General features: G+C 46.3%; 1 long non-coding RNA gene across 1 annotated transcript; it reads left to right on the top strand.

Annotated features, from left to right (window-relative positions):
• The first annotated feature begins 6,205 nt into the window (after positions 1-6,205).
• Positions 6,206-9,761, top strand: LOC139084477 (uncharacterized). The gene is made up of 2 exons (XR_011541885.1): positions 6,206-6,424; positions 6,657-9,761. It is a non-coding gene; the product is annotated as an uncharacterized lncRNA (long non-coding RNA).
• Positions 9,762-16,755: the final 6,994 nt, after the last annotated feature.

Below are 16,755 nucleotides of genomic sequence, written 5' to 3'. Positions count from 1 at the left end.
CTGTCGAACCCAGATCGACCCTTAGAATCCTTCCAGCCAGGTCCTTCAAGGTGCCACCAACTGGTGAATTTTCTATCCCAACCAGATAGGGCTTAACAAGCCTGCATTATAGGAGAAAAAAAAAATGAAGATGGAAACGACCTAAAGGATGGTCAGTAGGAGAAATCTGGATACATGTCCATAAACCTATACTTAGAAAATACTAAGCAACAGTTAAAGCAATGCGATAGAGCTATTTACACTGATAAGAAAATTCAACAGAAACATATCGTATGCAAAGAACAACTTATATAGAGCAATGTCTTTTGTTTTAAATATGTCTATATGCCATATACGTATTTTTGCAGCCACACCTATACGAACGTGAAAATATAAAAAAAGTTCCAGAAGAAAGACACACCCAAATGCTCACAGTGGTTAGTTTTGGAGAGGGGGTAGGAATTTGAAGTGGGTGCTCAGTGGAGACTCGACAGTTATCTTTTCTTTTTTATGAAAGAATATATTCATCTATTACTCTTGTAATTAATTTTTAATTAAAAATTTAAACACAATCAAGAAAAGTCAAGACAAGAAGTGAACTTTCTTATAAGCCGTGGTGGGCAGAGGGATGTCCTCCCAAAGACGTCCACATCCCAGTCCCCAGAAGCTGGGAACGTGTTACCTCGCCCAGCAAAAGGGACTTGGCAGGTGTGAGTAAATTAGAGAACTTGAGATGGGGGATTATCCTGGACTATCCACGTGAGTCCTTAAAAGTGGAAACCTTTCCCAGCATTAGTCAGTCACGGAGAGGTGTGATGACAGAAAAAAGATTGGAGAGTTACTGGTTTTGAAGATGGAGAACGGGACCACAGCCAAGGAATGTGGGACGACTCTAGAAGCAGGAAAGGCAAGACAACAGAGTCTCTGGTACAGCCTCCAGAGGAAGGCTGCCAACATCTTGACTTGACACAGTGAGACCAGTGTTGGACTTCTGATCTCCAAAACTGTAAGATCATAAATGTGTTGTTTGAAGATGCTAAGTTTGCGATCATTTTTTGCAGCATCAGTAGAAAACCACTACACACATCTTTAAATTTTCAGAAATAGCCATTGTGCAATCAACATGCCCCAAAGCTATGACAAACTTTGGGGGCCGGCTGACACCTCCTCCACCTTCCTGGCAGTAAAGAGTCCGTTCCTAGAGCTAGTTTGCTGGAGGAGTCTCCTTGGACAGCGGCTATGAAGCAAACTGAGACAGTCAATCTCTGGGGGGCAGAGGTGCTTGGAGACAGGTCGAGGGGGTTTGCCAAGAGGAAGTCACCTAGTGATCTTTCTGAGTGGCCATAATCAGCTGAGAAATCAAAGGGACTTCCCTGAGACAGAAGGGGTTTTCATCATAAGATGTATCTTTCACACCCTCCAGCCCAGCAGCCCCCAATCCTAAATCCAGTTGGCAGGATTGGAAGCAGTATGCCCACAAATTGAAAAACCAGGCTCCTACTCCGGGGGCTGGTCCCTGTGCAGAGGAGGCTGGTTTTACCCCTGGACCCCTGCCCCACCAGCAAGAAGCCCCCAGGTGTGAAGGGGAGGAAAGAAAGGATAAAGGGGACTTTTAGTCATTTGCCTACACCCTCGAAGCCAGATTCAAAACGTCCACTGCGCCCTGCTCTCCCTTACGTGGCGCATCTATGCTCTTCACGACCTGGCTGTGGCCACTTGTCTCTACCCTGGGGTGTCTCCCTGACCTTGTTTGGCTTCCAGGATGTTGAATGACCCCTGCAGCTGCTTTCCTGCATTGAACACTATCCTTTCTAAATGCAAAGGTGTGTACTGTCCCCTGGTTGGATCTTGTCTGATGCAATGACCAGCCGGTTTCTGTTATTGTTGGGGCTGCTGTTGTCCTGGTTTCCCTCTGGTGGGCAGGGCTCCAGTCACCCTCACCTCATTTAGAAGTCAGCTGGGAGGGTGCAGTGGCCTCTCCGGGGCTTGCTTTCTAACCAAAATGTACACAGGAACCACTTACAAGAGAGGGTGGTGGGCTTTCTCTGAAATGGGCTGGAATCTCCCTCAAATGCTTACGGAACGTGGAGGCAGCTTTAAAAAAAATCTAGCAAATTTGGTCAGACTAAAACTTAATAAGTAGCCTTGGCCCCTGGACACCATTTCAGAGCCAATTTTCGTGGTGAATCTAGAGGTCAACTGCAGTGTAGGCTACCGTTCAGCCTAGCCAGCTCCCAGATCACTGTGATTAACCCTTCTGCACCTCAGTGACTAAGTAAGAGACCTTTCTGGGACCAATTAGCCCAATGGAGGGGACTCTAAAAGCCACTGTGATGCAGTGGGCACAACCCACACAGAACTATCCTCCCCAAGGGGCCCATAAGCACCCATGGGAGAGATTTGGGTGGCAAGGGTATAAAGCAGCATATGAGAATCTCTGTGGGAGTGACCCTACCCAGGTCTACACAGGGGCAAGCTCAGTCCTGACACCTGACAGACTGTTCCCAGGGCTGGGCCAGGCACCTGCCACTTTAGGAAGTAGAGGGGTGAGGACTGGAGATGTGCCTGCCTGGGGAAGTGCTGGCCACAGCAGGTGGACCTCAGCTCTCATCAGCGTCTCCACCTTGCTCCAGTGCAGCTGTGTGCTGCTCAGCCTGGGCCACTGGGCCTGGGCTATGCATTGTCCCAAGGGTTTCAAGAGACCATGTTCTCTACACAGACATTTGTTCATTGCTCCCGGGCCCTGGAAGAATACACTCTCCATGGGAGGAAGGACGTGCTTCCTTCATCTTTACATCCCTGGACCTAGAATGCTTCCCCATGCACGGCAGGGGCCCCGTACACATTAGCTGAGGGACTGCATGTGTGAAAATGCAGCCAGAGAGAGGAAGTCACCAAGACAAGATCCTACCGCTCATCGATGGCTGAGACACAATTGGAATGTGGTTCTGTTGGGAGCCTGAGGTCCTCACTTAGTCCTGGTCCCATGCCCCTGTCTGATGAGCTCATACCCCTTTCCCCGTCCTCCAGGTGCCAAGAGAGAGGCATGGTTCTCCCTTTAGAACACGGCCTCAGCCCCATCGAGGGCTTCAGAACCACAGGGAGCAGAGGCTAAAGGTTAAGTACAAGAAAAACTCCCATCTATCTAGGATTCGTTTGTGGGAGTTTTGCTGAAGGAGATCACGTGTGTCCACCTGAACAAAGTTCTTTCAGAAAATTGACAGAGGAGCTGCCGGGGCGAAAATACAGGACAGCATTATTTTGCCCTGAAATCCACAACCATCCACCTCCACCCTTTGCTGAGGTCCTTTCCTGCCGTGTCACGGATTCTCCAAAACCAAGAAGCAGATCGCTGCTGATGGGGACTTCCTCCTTCGGTCCCCAAGGACTAGGTGTCCCTTGTAGCTCAGATTAAAACAAGAGATTCATTCACTCATTTATTCATTCATCCAACAAATGTCACCTGCATGTCTGCCTGCGCCAGGCCTTGTGGGTGGTGCTGGGATAGGGTAGGGTACAAAACAGACAAGCCCCACCCTAACTAATTTATATTCTGGAACAGAGACACATCAGGAACAAATCATTTAAAATAGTCATGACTATGAGGAGAGGAGAACAGTGTTAGTAAATAGAATAGAGTGACGAGGTAGGAGGGGACAGAGGGACTACTTCAGTTAAGCAGGTTGACGAAGGACTCTAAGGAGATGGCATTCGTTGAAGAGGAGCAGGCCTGGGGAAATTTGGGGAAGCAGGTTTCTAGTAGATAAAAGAGCCAAGTACAGTGGCCTGAGACTCACTTTTACAGAAAAAAGTCTTGAAACATTTATTGATAGGTTTTGAGTAGAGTGCAAAATGGATCTTAATTCGAGCGTCTGACACCTGAGCGATGCTGTGTTAGTTTTCTAGAGCTGACATAACAAGGTACCACAAACTTGGTGGCTTTAAAACAGACAAAATGTGTTTTCTCACAGTTCTGGAGCCCGGAAGTCCAAAATCAAGAGGCCAGCAAGGCCATGCTCCCTCCGAAGCCTCCAGGGAAGAACCCTTCCTTGCCCCTTCCAGCCTCCGGTGGCCCCAGGAATGTGTTGACGTTCCTTTGCTTGTGGCAGCATCACTCCAATCTCTGCCTCTGTGGTCATACTGCCTTCTCCTCCCGCTGCGTCTCTATGTGCCCTCACCTTTTCTTATAAGGACATCTTTCACTGGATTTAGGAACAGCCCTAAATTCAAGGTGATTTCATCTCAAGATCCTCAATTAAATACATTGGCAAAGATCTTATTTCCAAATAAGACCACATCTGAATTTCCACATGGATGTGAATTTTAGGGGACATCATTAACACTATATAAGTGGGTAGTAAATATCTTGCAGATTTCCTTAAGATAATTTAGGTTTGGATCCCATTCTTTAGCCTCAGCCAGGCAGGGCAATGCAGCATAGAACTAATCTAGGTATTTTCTAGAAGTGACCAAAGGCAGTAAGCATGGGCATTCCCATGGGTCTATCATCCTTGTGATTCATCAGCACCTTTCTTTTTACGTTTTGGAACCTCATGCATCACCCCCTTCTCAGACGTGGCTTCTGAGCCCGTGGAGCTTCAACCAAGCTTAAGGGAAGAAATCTGGTAACATCCAGGCCAGAGAAACAGAAACACAGACATTTTTATGGACTCTGCGACCCTGTCCATATTCATCTGGCCAGATCCCCACAAGGTTCTTTAACTCCATTTGCATTTCAGACTTTTCCAATCCTTGAGAGGTCAGGAGAGTCTCAGAGCAAAGCTGATTGCCAAGGGGCTAGTTTCTTGACTTATGAAACTGCTGCGTCTGCCATGTGTCCCAGGTACATTTCAACGAAACCATCTTCGTTAATTGTAGAACTTAGTCTTGATGGATGCAGATGGAGGTGACAGAGCACAGAGTCTCTTCAGGAGCCAGTTCCGGAATATACACAAATGAAAAAGGACTCGAACTATGGAGCCTCCTGCTTTCCAAGGGGCGCTCATGGGGTAGGTGGTAAATGAAAGCTTACCGAGGGGTGTTTTTCCTGTTTCAACAATTTGTATCACCCACTTGGGCAATAGAGAACTATAAAATACTTCATGTTCCTTTTAATAATAAAAGAAGGCAAAACCCCCAAAACATTGTTGTTGTGACACATGCTTTTTAAAGCAAGATTTCTTATAATTTCAAAAGAGACAATATCCCCAAAGTTGTGTGATACAAGCTCACTCATCAGACACTTCACCTGCCAGCTAGCCTGTGGGGCCCAGGCCAGGCCAGTGCTGCTGTCAATCCTGAAGTCCGTCAGCATGATCTAGTAGGAGTCCATTGCTCCATAAAACTGTGTTGATGTCACCAAGACCAGCCCTACATTTGGAGAGGCATGAGCAGGTCTCAGGGGGCCCAGCATATAGTTATTTTCACAGCTAAGATTTACTCCAGTGGTGTGGGAAGGATACACAGCCAGATTATAAGGGAAAAGACACAGGTGGAGTCTGGAGGAATCGTATGCTGTTTTCCTATATTCTCTCCCTGCCGTGAGGGCCACAAAGAACACGCTCTTCCCCAGCAACGAAAATGCAGCAACACCCATGTGACATATCCGCCCAAAGAAGTCCATAGGACACTCATTAGCCAAGAGTGTCTATTGGCTGCTGGCCACGTAGGCACCATCTGCTGAGCACATAGCAAAATGTCAGACTCCCAGAAGGAAAGCATATGTTTGACAGAAAGCATCTTTTTTTGTACGATCTAGTCACAGCAAGCCCCTCTTATCAGTTAGCAAATGGTGGGAACTCTCCCCAAATCTAAGTTCTCCGACCTCAGCCAGGAGCCAGCCTTGCAAGAAGGACTTTGTAAAGACAGCAGTCTCCGGCCGGCCGTGTAGACTCTTTCCTACACACAGACACACATATGTCAAAGGGGCGATTTAAAACCCAAGATTAAACCGAAGAAACACATTGCTATATTCTTCCATCCCAACCAGAAAAATTATACTTGAGTTCAAGAAAGCACAAAACAATGTATCTAAAGCCAAATTTGTGGGATACCCTTTGACAGTCCTTCAGGGTGAGTTGATTAACTGCTTCAGGGCACTGTGGAAAATAGACTGTCTTCTAGGAAACAAGGAATTTACACAATATTTCAGTGTTTGCTGGAGCTAGAGTGTGCGGCCCTCTCCTCGAGCCCAGAACACACGCAGACAGGCTCGCATCCAAGAACCACACGGTGAAATGCCCTGTTATTTGGCGTCAGCGTCATTCGAGTTCTTGGGCAGGTCCTGGATTCTGGCTGCACCTCGTCTAACCACGGATCCTGATTCCACCACCCGAGGTTTGGAATTTGGGGGTAACCATGAGAACCTCACGTGGTTGTTGGGAACGTCACATGCCACAGAGGATGGGAAAGGATGTTAGGAACTACCATGAGCTACGTAGAGAAGGTATTGTCATGGATTTTCTTTTCCATTTCATCAGCCTGAAATGGCCTTTGCTATAATTGCAAAATAGTGATCTAACATGTCTCAATCTTTCATCTGTAGCCTGTTTGGCAGGGGTGTATGTGTGCTGGGGAGGGGGCGGGGCAGGGCAAAATGAGTGAAAAATACAATATTCTTATGATAGGACAATTCTTATCAGAGATATGACTTGTAAACTGTTGGCTGACGTTCACAGTGACAGATGACGGTAATGAAGAGAGAGCGATGTTTAAGGAGAAAGAAGCCAGTCAGCATCAGAGTTGCGTCAAATCAGCTGGAGAAGAACGCAGACTAACTTGTCTGATACTGGCCACCTGGTCCTGCTAAGTCTGCACTGGGGGCGCTTCCTTCTCCTCTCTGACTTTTAAGCTGAACTAACTACAGGAACTCTGCCAGAACATAGCATAGATGACAAACTTAAATTGGAATTATTTTCACGTATTTTTAAGTTATTTCCTAGGAACCAGAGAAACGAGACCTTATAAATTGGGGCAGCTGGCATGCTTGCTAAAAATCCATTTCTATATAATTGAGTTCATAAATATTAATTTTGCCTGTTCCTGATCTATTTTTGATGTCTTTTAAAGTTAGAAAAGTGCTTCATGTTGCTCACAATTTAGGAATTACTGACTCCCTTGGATGAATCCAGAATATTATTTCAGCCATTAGAATGTTTTCTTTGGAGTAGAGAAGTGTGCACGTGTGCACGTGTGCACGTGTGTGTGTTTGCGAGAGACGAAGTGTGCGTGAAGTCGCAACACAGTTGGGCTCTGTTTTCCCCTCAAACTGGAGGATAAGGCTTTCTTCTGAAAGGACTTGCTTCCCCGAAGCCCACTTGCATGAAACCACGCCTTTAGTAAACACCAGCCTCGGAGTCCTGGCGGCCCCATCACCACAGAGAAAGGGAGAAGGGTAAGGAGCGACGACGCGCCTGAACTGCTCCTCTCCCGGGACCCTCCCTGTTATTTCTCAGCACAGTACGCACGCTGACAATCATGATGGTTTTCCAGGAAAGAAAAAAAGAGAGAGAGAGAGAGAAGAGAAAATCCTGCAGTGCTCCACAGCACATTGTGTCACTGCTAAAGACGATTTGCCTCCTTCGTAAACTTCTACATGTTTACGAAGGAGCCGAGATACCAGGCCGGGAGAATGAAGTGTTTGACACTAAAGTGGGCAGGTGAGGCAAGAGCCCTGGCTGAAGTTCAAGGAACTCGGGGACTAGCCCCAGCTCCCTCATTAATTTGCTCTTGTGCGCAAAGAAGTCACTTGACTCCAGGCCACTCAATGTGTTTCCTTGGCAGCGGTGAAGTATACCAGTGGCTTTCAACCGTTTTTAAGCAGCAAAACCCTTTCTTCAAATGACATCCTACATGCAACCCTAACGTACAGCGAAGTGACACCGTCTGCACATTTACCCCGAGCAAAGGGAGAGAGAGAGGAAGGGAGAAGAAGGAGGGAAGGGGGAGGGGAGCAAAGTTTTTGATTTTAACACAGGCAAATGTATCTATTTTTATCTTTTGTCACCCGTGCTTTGGGTGTACCTAAGTAAGCTTTGCCTAACTCAGAGTAAACCCTGTCCCTTATTTGAACAGAAGAGTAGAAGCGATCCATCTTTCCTGTCCAACTTTAATTCGCTTACTTATTTTCCTCAGTAGTGCTGCCCAGAGTAACTTTGAAGATGCCAACTCTGTCCCTGGGGGCTTTTGTACTCTAAGCTCAGCTGTAACTCTGGGAAAGAGCTGTAAGTATTGCCAAAGTTCGTGTGATAAACTGGGCTCAGAGATGTTGAGTGACTCACCCAGGTTCTCAAGGGCAATTAAGTGGTGGAACCAGGATGAATTAGATCGACACCCACGTCCATGCTATTTCCACTATCCCAGGAGGTCTCTGAACTGTAACCAGATCTGAATTCTGCCTTCACAAAGGAGTGGAGACTCTCTTGGGGACGACCTGCTGGAGATGCCACCATTCTACTTTCCCCACTGCCCCGAAGCAGGAGGGATGACAGCTCTTCCCATGACAGCCCCTGCCAACAATCAGAAACATTTCCCACTGACCGCACCATGCTCAAGTGGCACCACTACCAACCAAGAATGCATGAAACCAATTTCCATCCTGTTCTAGCATCTCAAAATCATCGCTCTTTCCTCCTGGGGACAGAAGGATATTTCAGGTCTCTACGCTTCTCCATTTTAGGCTGATCTTTGATTTCCAGATTTGGATGAAAAGTGAAGATTTAGATTCTGAAGATTATCTTTCAGATTCAAATCTCCCTGAAATAGCCATAATATCCTGACTTTGATCGTTTTCCTCCAGATTATTAAGATCTAATTCAAAAGCATGTCCTGTTTATCTATAATGTGGTTCTGTGTCACTGTGTAATTCTGATGGACATTTCCAAAATTCAGGACAAAATAATTCTGATTTCATATCTTTTGAGAGATCAGGTGAGATCAGGAACATTCTGTTCCTACTGAAAAGAATTGTCATAACTGGTGGCTTCTTAATAAACAGAAGGAAAAAAAGAAGTCGTAACAAAAGAAGCTAAGCGACCCTAATTCCACCCTGAGTACCTTTGCCTTTGTTCATGAAGAAAACAGAGAATCCAGCCCTCAAACAGCTAGAGGAGGCAGGGCTCCAACAGGAACAAACATACCAGGGCACCGGACAGCCAACAGCAGCATCGCCCTTTCCAGGACTGTGGGTACCACGTCAGCTGTACACTCCAGCATCCACAGAGGCCACTGTCAAAGCCAGTGATTCCTCAGCACAGACGGACTCAGAGATTCCAGAACTAGACCCCATGGGTCTTGGACAAATGTCTTCCAAGAACTCTCCCATCTCCTAATGTAATGGTGCTCTGAACACTCGGTTCTGAATCCCCCTACCACAGGATTAGCCTGGTAAGTTTTTAAAACCATAGTAACAAGACACTACATAATTACTGCCTCATTGCAGCCATTTCTTTGCCAGGAAGTCATATATTGTCTTTCCAAGACATTCTGATAAGCCCATTCACACAAGATTAAATACTTCCAGCCCAAAATGCCTATTATGCTTGAAAGACTGAGTAACAAGTGTAGGGAGTTGCAAAGCACACTGTGTAAACGGAATGCTTTAAAATTCACTAGAGGGTGCTTTAATTACACTAGCGTATCTAGAGTCTATGTATTTTTTTTTTCAGTAAAATAGATTGTGGCACCATATGCAGTACAACTTTTGACTAATAGTGCTCAATAGAGGAATGTCAAGCCTGCAACTTACAATATTCTCATCTATATTAAATCAGTCTTTAATGTTTTTCTAATTTTCTCCCTAGCTTTATGGCCAGGACACTTTCCTACATCATAAGGGAACCACTAGTTGAAAATACACTGGTTCCTAAGAACTCAAAATCATGAAGTTAGCAGAACACGCAAAGGACTTTCCATTAGAAAGGGCAGGATTCTAGCGTCTCCATTTTAATACTCGCAGAGACTCCCTCCTTGACCAAACTTCAGTCAGACTACAAAGGAGTCTTTGTGCTCCTTCTCCCCTAGGCCTCAAGGTTGGCCTTCCAGGTCCTGAGCCAGTTTATCAAAGATCCTCACACCCTTGATTTCTGTCTTAGTCCATTCGGGCAGCTATAACAAAATACCACCATCTGGGGGTTTAAACAACAGAAATTCCTTTCTCCCCGTTCTGGGGGCTGAGAAGTTCAAGATCGAGGTGCCGGCAGATTCAGCGTCAGGTGAGGGCCTGCCACTGTGTCCTCACATGGTGGCAGGAGGAAAGTAGCCTTGGGGTCAGCAATCCCATTGGAAGGACATTAATCCCACTCTCGAGGCTCCACCTTCTTAACCTAATCACTTCCCAAGGGCCCACCTCCTAAAACCAGCACAGTAGGGGTTAGGATTTCAACATATGAATTTGGGGACACAAACATTCAGTCTGCAGCAATTTCTGATCAAATTCCTCTGCCCTTATCCCTGACATCTCAGTCCTCGGCTTACTTTTAGCAAGGATCCTGGTAGGACAGTTTAGCAAGAATGCCCCTGCCCTTCATGTGTCATTTTCCATCCCCGTCCCCTCACTCTGCTCCTTGGCTATCAATCCCCACTCAGCCTTGTATTCAGTGTGATTCAGTTTCTCTCTCCCCTACGGCAACAGTTTTGAGTAAAATCTGTCTTGCCCTTTTTAACAAGTGGCCCATGAATAACTTTTCTCTTTAGCAATACTATGAAACAGGTTTCAAGGTTGCCAGCTCATCACCTGAACTGCATTTTTAAAGTCCCACATCAACTTCCAAAGGGCCAGCATAATTAAAAAGTTTGCTTTCCAAGGCGTTCTCTCAGATTTACACAAAGCTGCTCCAGAAGCAGTACCAGCAGAGTCCTCTCTGCTCAGACACATTTGCATTTCTGAGCACCTCCTGTGTGCCCTGCATGGTGACAGGGGCCTCAACCATGGGCCTCCCCCAAAGGTGGCCCACTTGTGAGCTGTATGCAGTGCACCTGATCGATCCAGGGCGTGTCTAGAGTTTTGCCCACCTAGCTCCCTATCCTGCCACCCATGTCATAGCTGTACTCTCAGTCCCCCTGGGAGGTTTGGGGGTGATCCCACTCACAGCCCCAGAGAGGGCATGTGCCCCAGAGCTCGACAATCAGAACATCCTACTTCCTGGCCAGAGTGACTGATTCAGGGATGGGTGACACACTCTATTTGGGAAGGGAGCCAGGTCCAAGATTTTCACTGAAACTGCTATGAAGTGTGGGAAAAATGCATCTTCTGCTTCTGTGAGGATGGGAGCATGGATCTGTCAGAGACTGCCACTTGAATGGGGTCTGCCTGAGAGGGAAGCCGACACAGAGGAGAACAGAGCTGAGGGATGGAGAGGAAGCAAGCCTGAGGAAACTACTTGAGCTGCTGGATGGAGTTACACCTGGAGCTGGGGAGCCTCTGAACTGATGAGTAACGTGAGCCAGTATATTCCCTTTTGCACCCAAGCCAGTTTGAGTCAGGTTTTCTGTTACTAGTGATGAGAAGAAGCCTGACCAATGTGGATACTAATCTGGGTTGTATGTGATTTAGCAGATGACTCCTTGGGTGACCCTGAGTAGTGTCCTCACTCTCGGGAAATCTGTTTCCTCCCTAGTCCGACAGAGCGTACCTACATCACCAAGTTGCTCCATGGGAGCCTGGAGAGGACCACGGCAGGGTGCCACCCCCCGTCCCGCTGGCGAGCAGGGAAGCGCAGAGGCTGCGGCTCTCCTGGCAGACAGACGGAATTCAAATTCCAGCTCTGCAGCTCATGGGCTGTCTGACACTGGGGCAACTACTTAACCTCCTCGCGCCTCAGTTTCCTCACCAGTAAAATGGAGAAAAAACAGTACCTATCTCATAACGTCTCAGTGGACAGTGAAGGAATGAATGAAAGCTTGATTCAATGAACAAATGAAGGAACAAATGTCATACCCAGGTCCTTTACTGACAGAGTAAATTGGTGCTAACAATACCCCTGTTTCTTCAGCTTTAAACTGTTAAAAGGAATCCTTATTAAGTTTGCACAAGAGACTTTTTATGTTTTGAATTTTTCCAGCTTTATTGAAATATAATTGACATACAACATTGTATTAGTTTAAAGTGTAGAACGTGTTGATTTGATACATTTATATGTTGCAAAGTGATTCCCACCATAGCATTAGCTAACATCTCCATCCTGGCACGTAATTACTGTTTATTTTTTTGCAACAATTTGGATGAAATTGAGACCATTATGTCAAGTGAAATAAGTCAGACAAGAAAATACAAATACTGTATGACATCATTTACAAATGGAATCTGAAAAAGCGCAAGCCAGAAAGAAAGAATAGAGCGCTGGTTATCAGGCGCTGGGAGGTAGGAGACATGGGAAGATGTTGGTCACAGGGTACGAACTTCAGTCATAAGATGAGCACAGTCTGGGTATCTAATGTACAACACGGTGATTATAGCTGATAATACTGCATTAGGTACTGGAAAGAATATTCCATTTTTATGAAAAAACTAAGAGGTTAAGTGACATAGACTCCTAAGTCTCAATTAGGTGACTTGACGACACTGGGAGGAGCAGTGCGCATGGTGATGAGAAGCTGGAAAAACTTTGGTTAGAAACCCAGCTCCACCCCAGCTCCATTGTGTGACTCTGCAAAAGTCACTCAAACTCCCCAACTGTCAGTTTCCAAATATAAAATACAGGGAAAGTTTAAATGGTTAAAGTTATCAAATTCAGTTGTTTGCAATCATCCAAAAGTCTGAGGATACCTGAACACTGGCCCCCTGAGCTCCAAAGACGTGGTCCCTGTGCATTCTCCTCCACTGCTTCCAGTTTCACTCATGTATGTCTTACTTCTCTACTAAGAAGGAAGCCATGGGTACCACAACTTCCTCTTCTATTTCTCAGAGGCCTAGTGAAGAACTTGGCAACTATTACGAGCTATAATATTTTTGACATTGCTAGCTGCAAGTAACAGAAAATCCTAAAATAGGGGCCAGCCTGGTGGCATAGTGGTTCGGCGGCCTGGGGCTCATGGGTTCAGATCCTGGGCACAGAACTACATACCATTCATCAAGCCATGCTGTGGTGGCATTCCACAAGCAAGATAAAGAAAGACTGCCACAGATGTTAGCTCAGGGACAATCTTCCTCACCAAAAACAAACAAACAAACAAAGAACGAAAAAGAAAACCCTAAAATAATGGCTTATACAATTAAGACGTAATTATTTCCTAACACAGAAAATCCGTAAGTGGGTAATTCTAAGTGGTGCAGTGTCTTAGCAATAAAACCAAGGAACTGGGCTCTCTCCAAAATTCATCTCTGCCACCCTCCAATGTCGATTCCTCATTTTCATGCTTAGTAACTCATGTTCCCAAGATGGCTGCCACCGTTCTAGCCATCACAGCTCCTTTATGGCAGAAAGAAGAGGGAAAGTTCCTATTATATATGTCCTTTGATCAGGGAAGCACAGGTTTTGTAGCAATTTCCTCAAAAAACTCTATTTAAAAGCTCATTGGCCAGAACTGAGTCACATGGCCACCCCTTGCCATAAGGACATTTGGTCAGGTGAGTACCCGGCTTTATTGGTACTATGGTGGGAGGTGAAAAGGGAAAGAGGTGTTGGCCACCTGGATTGCAACACTGCCAGGACGAAAGCAAAGGGAACAGGTGCAGAGGACGGCTGAGGGCTAACTGGCTGTCCACGGGCGAGCTCACCTCTCACAAAGTCATGCTCACATGAAAGCGGAAATACCTCACTCACAGAGCTGCTCGCCCCTGCATTCAGGACCCAGTCCTCACCCTAGCTGTCTCCAAAGCTTCCTGTTACGGTGGTGAAGGTCAGCCTGAGAGTAACTTTTTAAAAATCATGTGCAAGTCAGGAACTCACAAGAGCCGTCTGCTCTCCTCCAGCAGAGGGCGCTCTCCATCGAGCCGCCTTCTCTCCTGTCTCCTGTGCAGCAGGAAGTATTGCCACTGATTTCCTAGGGCAGATGACCCACTAAGGATGCTTTCTTAGAAAACACGCTTAGGAGGAGCATCAGACTGAAACGCTGTTGGTAATCTTCTTGGACTGGGACACTTGCAGGGTAACCAAGCTTCAGCTGACTCATCACATTTGCACCTGAACATCAAGGACGGACGTGACCTTATCACCTGACGGGTCATGATAAGAGGGTGACATACATCCATTCATCCAACAGGTATTTACCGAGTGGCTCCTAAGTGCAGACACTGTGTGAGATGTTGGGGATGATAAAACATAACACTAACAATAGCATGGAATGACATAGAAATCTCTTCTGAGGGCTTTGCATGTATATATATTTCTTATCCCATGTGAAAACCAAGTGAGGTAATCTCCATTATTACTCCCATTGTGCAGATAAAGAAATTGAGGTCAAACGGTTAAGGAGCACACTTGTTCGTGGTCACACAGCTGGCAAGGGGCAGAGCTGGGATTTTGAACTGGGTTCCAGAACTCATCTTTAATCACTATGCTCACTACCTCTAAGAACAAAATAGATGGTGTCTCTGTGCTCGTGATGTGGAGAGAAAGAAGACATCAGACCAATCCACACGTAAACATGTTTCCAGATTGTAATAAGAGCTGCAGAAAAAGGTCAATGACCTACCAGGGCAGCAAACACAAAGGAGCAGCATCGTTTATCCTGAGAGTTCAGGAAGGCTCCACTTCTTTGTCTCTCTCTGTCTCACAAGAAGAGACATACAAGCTGGAACCTAACGAGTGAACGCTTGTTATCAGGTAGAAGGATTTGAGGAGGAGGAGTGAGAGTAGTGGGGAGAAGAGCATTCAAGGCAATGGCAACACCCTGGTCGTGAAATATGAACTAGGTTGGCAAAAGAATGATAAAACAGACAAATGAATAACAGCATAACTCTGCTATTGCTGCTGTACGTTGTGTTTCAAATAACTCCAGTCTCAGGTTCAGGTCTGTTCCATGGGTTCCTGGGGACATGTCCTCTTCATGGACAATGGCAGGAGCATGAGAGGAGCAGACAGAAATATCCAGTGTCTCCTGAGGCCTTCTCTTGCAACAAGCCATTTCTGCCTACATTCCATTGGCTGAGGCAAGTCACATGGCCAAGCCAACAGCCATACCTTGGATCCTCCAGTGGGAGGAAGTGCAAACTCAAGTAGCAAGGACATGAGTTCTAATGCAGAGAGAGAGCAAAGAATTCCGAGCAATAATCCAATCTCCCGCTGGCACAGGTGTTCTGAGAGATGGTGATGTTATTGGTTCTGGAATATATTCTTCGGGCCAAGTGGATCAAGGGGCAAGCCGAGTCAATGGGATAATGAAATTGGAGAAGTAGTTTGGCCTTATCTCATGACAAGGAGTTGGACTCGGTCCTGTAAACCCTGGGGAAGCACTTCCACAGCCTGCCTGAAGGATGACTCTTGTAAAGATAACATTTTCTCCAGCACTCTGGGAAGCCAACTATTCAGCCACGATCCTCTCAGTCCAGCTAAGTGTTCCAGCCAACAGGCTAATTGCCCAGCTCTATAATTACTTGCTGGAAATATATATACACATTTTTTTTTTATCACATTACAAGGGTATTTAAAAGACCGTCATTCACTTGAATTCAAAATGCTTCTAGATCTTCAGATCACAGACAATTGTTCTTGCTGTCAAGCAAATTTTTCCCTAACTTTCCATCTCAAATTAAGATGGGCACAAATGCAACATTATGATAGATGCAGGATCATTTCAAGTAAAAGCACAGTCCTTGTTTTAAGATTGTTTATAAACATCTGAAGTGGCCAGGGCCCCATTTTAATGAGAATGTGAAGAAAGATACACAACAATTTTTGCATTTCACCACATGCCTTTCTCAAAATTGTCAGACTCTTCTCATGAAAGCATAAGTGAAGGCACATTTGGTTTTCTTGAGTAAACATTCGATATTTGTAAAATACATGCTACCAGCCAAGCTCTCTGCCAGGCAATCCAAGAAACAGAAAAGATCCTACCACGGGGTATCAAGCAGATTTAGCTTCAGTGGTAAGACACAGGGAGAAAACAAAAAACCCCACAAGTTCACTTCTCTTGCGTTCATGAAGTCCAGAAGCCATCAGTCCAGGGCTAGAGTCGCACTTCAGCCATGTCGGGGACCCAGGTTTCTCCTCTTGTGCTCCCCAGCTGTCGGGGATGGAGAACTCCCCCTGGGCTGGGATGCTCCACTCTGCAAAGCGTCCACTCCCAAGAACACCTCACGGTCCAAGATAGCTGCTGAAGCCCCTGTGGTATGGTCTATATTCCAGCCACTGCAACATAGGGACAAAGAAGGTCAGTTTCCTCCACTGAAGGTAACTGCCCGGAAGTGCCACCCCCTCTTACAGATCAAACTAAGGACCCAGTTACAGGGCCACATCTAACTGCAGAAGAGATTGGAAAAGGCAGCGGTTATTCTGCATGGTTGAGTGTCCAGCTAAACACCAGGAGTTCTGTTCCTGAAGAAGAGAAGAGAGAATGGGTCCTGGTGCCAAGTCCACTCTGGGACACACATGGTCTATCCCCTGGTAACTGATGGGTCCCTGCCCACCCCCCTGATCCCTCACTCCCACCTGCTCCCCTCACCCTGCTACACCCACAGGCCTTCTGCTGTCCCTCCACCACACCAAGCTGCTCCAGTCTCAGGGCCTTTGCACTAACTGCTCCCGCGCAGGGATCCTGCGGCATGGTGGTTAAGTTCACCCCCTCAACATCTGCAGCCCAGGGTTTGGGGTGCGGACCTATACACCGTCAAGACAT

This window comes from Equus przewalskii, chromosome 7 (assembly GCF_037783145.1).
Source record: "Equus przewalskii isolate Varuska chromosome 7, EquPr2, whole genome shotgun sequence".
Classification (NCBI taxonomy): domain Eukaryota; kingdom Metazoa; phylum Chordata; class Mammalia; order Perissodactyla; family Equidae; genus Equus; species Equus przewalskii.
Note: the sequence above shows the minus strand (reverse complement) of the source record. Positions and strands in the feature narration are given on the sequence as shown.